The sequence below is a fragment of the Leucoraja erinacea genome, unplaced genomic scaffold, assembly GCF_028641065.1.
Source record: "Leucoraja erinacea ecotype New England unplaced genomic scaffold, Leri_hhj_1 Leri_858S, whole genome shotgun sequence".
NCBI lineage: Eukaryota > Metazoa > Chordata > Chondrichthyes > Rajiformes > Rajidae > Leucoraja > Leucoraja erinaceus.
The window spans coordinates 51,696-57,169 of NW_026576793.1; the positions used below are offsets into that span (position 1 = coordinate 51,696).

The following is a 5,474-nucleotide window of genomic DNA, read 5'->3' on the forward strand; positions in this document are numbered from 1 at the left end:
CGGGCAGCAGCGGCCGGGGATCATCGACATCGACGTCGACATCGGCGACGGCGCCAGTGAGTGAGTGAGTGTTGGGCGGGCGGGCACCAGCCGCCCCAGGGAGGCCCCGCTCTACCGGGTGGCGACTCCTCGAGTGGCGGGCGGGCGGGGCCCGGGGCGGAGAGTCGGGAGCTGACGGTGCTGGCCGGGTGGGGGGGGGGCGGTGATGTGGGGTGCTGATGCTGGGGGGGGCGGGGCTGATGCTGGGGGGGGGGGGGCTGATGCTGGGGGGGGGGCTGACGCGGGGGGGGGGGGGGGGGGGGGGGCTGGGGGGGGGGGGCTGGGCTGGGGGGGGGGGGCGGGGCTGATGCTGGGGGGGGGGGCTGATGCTGGGGGGGGGCTGGGGCTGGGGCTGATGGGGGGGGCGGGGGGCTGATGCTGGGGGGGGGGGGGGCTGATGCTGGGGGGCGGGGCTGATGCTGGGGGGGGGGGATGCTGCGGGGATGGGGGGGCTGATGCTGGGGGGGGCTGGCTGGGGCGACGGGGCTGATGCTGGGGGGGGGGGCTGATGCCGGGGGCTGGGGGCTGATGGCTGGGGGGGGGCTGGGGGGGCTGACGGCTGGGGGGGGATGCTGGGGGGCGGGGCTGGGGCTGGGGGGGGGGCTGACGCTGGGGGGCGGGGCTGACGCTGGGGGACTGACGCTGGGGCGACGGGGTTGACGCTGGGGGGGACGGGGGGGGGGACTGGGGGGGGTTGGCTGGGGGGACGGGGGGTTGGCGGGGGGGGGCGGGGCTGGGGTGGAGGGGGGAAGATCCGGGTGGCTCGGCTGTGTCATGCGGGATGGGCGAAAGCGAGGGCCGTGACCAAAGATCCTAGAGGGACAAGATAGACCACTCCTCGAAAAACGCGTAGTATGACGTGTGTGACCGTCGACGCCATATTGTTAAGCATTTATTGGGCTGTAATGGCGTCCTCAGCTAAATCTTCATCTCACTGCTCCGCTATCAACTGTTCTAATCGTAAATCTAAACGACCAGAGCTGTCATTCTTAGGTTCCCCAATAAAAAAGAAAGGTAAGAATATATTATTATAATTTTTTGTCGATATTCTGTCGTGAAAATGTTATTTTCTGTTCTCCCATCAACGGCCACGGGGTTTGTCGGTACATTAGAAAGTTATTAGACTTATTTTATTACATCTTTACTTACCACAATAATAAAGACAAGTTTAACACTTCTATACGTTTTTTGTTTTGTTCTTGTAAGGGTTTGGTCTCCAAAATATGGCCCGCGGGACACATTGGGCCCAGTGACCACGAGATTTTTCGAGCTCAGACTTGAGTCCGAGAACGCGGCGGCTGTTACCCGTTATATCCCTCGAATTGTCGTGAAGAAGGGTACAATCAAAGATTATACAACTCAGCTCTATCATCTTTGGGTGCAATGGTGGGCCGGGGATTCGGCGGCGGCGGTTGCAATGAAAGATAGTAGAGTAGCTCTGCACTATCCTTCTCCCTCTCCCTTCTCTCGATCCCTCTCCCTTCTTTCGCTCCCTCTCCCTTCTCTCGATCCCTCTCCCCCCTCTCTAATAAACTCTTCTACATTTAAGGTGAAATGACATATAAGAGACAAAAAGCATCGTCAATATACAGGTCTCTCCACACAACTGAAAACAATTGCACTTAAGTGATATGTCATCCATTGTGCAGGCATCTAGTTATGATCATTTTTTTTTATTATTATTATTAGTTAATCATAAATGATATCTCCTGTAATTTCAGATGTCAACGGTGGGTCCAGAATACTCGTCGACAAGATTTCCTACACCGAAGTACGGAGTACTTGTCAGCCAACTGTTGTCTTTGTTCTGTACACTTTGAACTTGACCAGTTTTCCGACAAGCAGACTAAGAACAGGCTAAATTGGAATGCTGTTCCAACGCTCTTCGACGTTCCTAACCCGCCGAAACGTCTGTCTTCCCAACGGAGGTTACTCAAGAGGACGAATGTGAACCTCCCATCCTCACCAACGCCTTTAAAACAGCAACGAGGCAAGTAATTTTCTCCTTTTTAAAATAATTTATATTCTCTCACTTTGGCTAAATATGAGAAAAAAATTGTATCCAACCTGATATGATTGCTAATGGTCAATATGTAATGGCATGTATGGTACTTTGATTTTCATTTGTGAAATGTTCACAAAACTATAATCACATATAAGACTGCACAGTGTGGGTGGTGGAATGCGTACTAGTATTTAATTCAAGTAAGAACATCCATTTAAAACTTCCTCAAGCCTAATTATTAGAACATTTGAATTGATTACATTTATAAAAAACCTACAAAAATATATAGATCATGATTTTATTCTGGTAGATTGAAATTGGTGCATCACATATATATTTAATTATAACTAGACCAAGTGCAGACCCGTTGTGTGATCCCCCAACGTGCGGTTGTGGGAGGTGGGCGGCACGCAGCGTCACGCACACTAACTATCCCCCTCTCGCATTCACGCTAATTACCCCCTTGATATAAAATTAATATGATTAATTTGCTCCTTTTACCCCATAACCACCCTATCTACTGAAGCATAGCCCCCAACTTGCAGTCACCTCAAGAGTGGGGGCGGGGGGGGTGCGGGGGCAGAGAGAGAAGGGGCAGAGAGAGAGACAGAGACACAGAGAGAGGGGCAAGTGGGATAGGGGGGTGGAGAGGAGGATAAGAGGGAGGGTGGGTGTGGGCGGAAAGGTGGGGGAGATGGGGGGGAGAGAGAGAGAGAGAGGGGGAGAGAGAGAGGGGGATGAGGTGGGGAGCAGGGGGGGGGGGGGGGGGGGGGATGGTGGAGGGTAGGGGGGTGGGGGGGGGGGGGGGGGGGTGGAGAGGAAAGGGGGGGATAGAGGAAAGGGGGGGAGAACCTCGGCACACATGCGGCGGAGGGGGGCTCTGAGCGAAACGGCCGTAGGTGGCGGCATTCTCTCGGAAATCGCAGCACAGATGGCAAAAAACGGTCAAGAACAGACTTTCAGTAGTAGATGATTATTTTTTTAATTAGTATGCTTGCCATTTCATTCCCCCTTTTTCTTTTTTCTTGTATTGGCAGTGCCATACAACATACAGACAGAACATTCTTACTGCTCAGCTGCAGACAAAGTTCCGCGGGAAGAACCCAGCAGTGTCTCTACAACTCCTGAAACACCTGATCTTCAAATCACACCAAATGTAAATGACAGCAGAGCTCTGAAGAAGGATTTTCTTTGTTAAAGTCTGACCGCTGAATCTCTGTCTATTGAAATTGTCTCTTTTTTTTATCAACAACAAAGAGACATAAAGATGCAGTGAGCAGCAACAAGAGGCACAGCAAGAAAGAATTATACTCATCTTTGACATTTAAAATGTTGTTATATTTTAAGAGATGTTAAACTTTAATAAATCATTTTTCCACTTTTCATGCCTGCGTGTTCTTCATCACAATGGGAACCTAATGGGCAGGAATGGATACTCTGTGGGAGTATCTTGCTTCTGCCCAAAGATAGGATCTTCCCTTCGGCCTCTGCACAGATCCTATAGTGGAGCAAACATAGAAACATAGAAAATAGATGCAGGAGGAGTCAATTTGGCCCTTCAAGCTAGCACCGCCATTCATTGTGATCGTGGGTGATCGTCCCCTATCAATAACCCGTGCCTGCCTTCTCCCCATATTCCTTGACTTCACTAGCCGCTAGAGCTCTATCTAACTCTCTCTTAAATCCATCCAGTGACTAGGCTTCCACTGCCCTCTGTGGCAGGGAATTCCATAAATTCACACATTTCTCTGGGTGAAAAAGTTTCTTCTCACCTTAGTCTTAAATTACCTGCCCTTTATTCTAAGACTGGCCCCTGGTTCTGGACTCACCCAACATTGGGAACATTTCTCCTGCATCTAGCTTGCCCAGTCCTTTAATAATTTAATATGTTTCTATAAGATTCCCCCTCATCCTTCTAAACTCCAGTGAATACAAGCCTAGTCTTTTCAATCTTTACTCATATACAGTCCCACCAACCCAGGGATCAATCTCGTAAACCTACGCTGCAGAAGAACCTCTTCACTCTATACTGAAATCCTCTTGTTATGAAGGCCAACATTCCATAGCTTTCTTTACTGCCTGCTGTACCTCTAAGCCAACTTTCAGTGGCCGGTGTACAAGGACGCCCAGGTCTCGCTGCACATCCCCCTTACCTAACCTAAATCTATTGAGATAATAATCAGCCCCCTTGTTTTTGCCTTCAAAGTGGATAACCTCACATTTATCTATAGTATACTGCACATGCCATGCATCTGCCCACTCACTCAACCTGTCCAGGTCACCCTGCAACCTCCTAACATCCTCTTCACAGTTCACACTGCCACCCAGCTTTGTGTCATTTGCAAACTTGCGAGTGTTGCTCCTAATTCACTCTTCCAAATCATTAATATATATGGTAAACAGTTGCGGCCCCAATAACAAACCTTACGGCACTCCACTCGACACTGCCTGCCATTCTGAAAAGGACCCGTTCACTCCTACTCTTTGCTTCCTGTCTACCAATCAATTTTCTATCCATGTGATCACCCTACCACCAATACCATGTGCTCAAGATGGACCACTCCTGCAAAAAACAATCGGCAATCGGCAATGTGGGCAATACGACTTGTCTTTCTTCAGGTTCCCCATTAAGGAGGAAAGGTAAGAAAATATTTATTACTTCTGGTTAGTTCATTGAGCTCAGATAGTTGAGTCCTCATGGCAACATCCTTGTAGAAATCTTCTCAAGAGCATTTTCTTTCTACATCTCTGTTATTTAATGCAGAATAAGAGCATATTGACTGCAGATATTTTCTGTAATTTCAGATGTCGACATTGGACATGATCTACACCGAACTGCGGAGTATTTGTGAAATAACTGCCCTCTTATGTACATTGTGTGAAATTGTGATTTGCTAACTGCACAAATATAATGCGAATGGCGATTTATTTATTATTGTATCTATGTTGGACATTTTGCTGTTTGGTGAAGCAGGGGTGGGGCTATCATTGTGTTACATACGTTAAATTGTACATCACTTTCACTGGTTAGCTGATATGCTGAACTGCAACCCTGTATAACTCGCGCACAGAATAATGTGAATTGTGTAAATCTTATCCCAACGGGTCCCACTTAGTCTATTGATTGTGTATAAGCTGCAAATTTTGTCCTTTGTTTGAAATGTGTAGAATGTGACATCACTTTTATTGATTATCTGATATTCTAAATTCTGCAAATTCTGCAAGCCTGTATATGTCGTGCACAAAATGATGTAGAGAAATATTGTTTTCCTGTTTAAGAAGTTCAATTGAGAATTATTTGAAATTGTGGGGGTTGATACAAAATACTGTTGACCCACAAATGTGTTGATATGAGACATTCACATTTAAAAAATCCATGTCGCAAAAAAAGCAAGAAGGTGCCCATGTTATTTGACCAACTTGCCAGATT

At 48.4% G+C, this 5,474-nt stretch overlaps 2 long non-coding RNA genes across 2 annotated transcripts; both read left to right on the forward strand.

Annotated features, from left to right (window-relative positions):
- Positions 1-816: 816 nt before the first annotated feature.
- On the forward strand, positions 817-2,021 carry LOC129694915 (uncharacterized). Its single transcript, XR_008723066.1, has 2 exons — positions 817-1,053; positions 1,761-2,021. It is a non-coding gene; the product is annotated as an uncharacterized LOC129694915 (long non-coding RNA).
- A 1,064-nt stretch (positions 2,022-3,085) lies between these two features.
- Positions 3,086-5,221, forward strand: LOC129694916 (uncharacterized). The gene is made up of 2 exons (XR_008723067.1): positions 3,086-4,684; positions 4,850-5,221. It is a non-coding gene; the product is annotated as an uncharacterized LOC129694916 (long non-coding RNA).
- Positions 5,222-5,474: the final 253 nt, after the last annotated feature.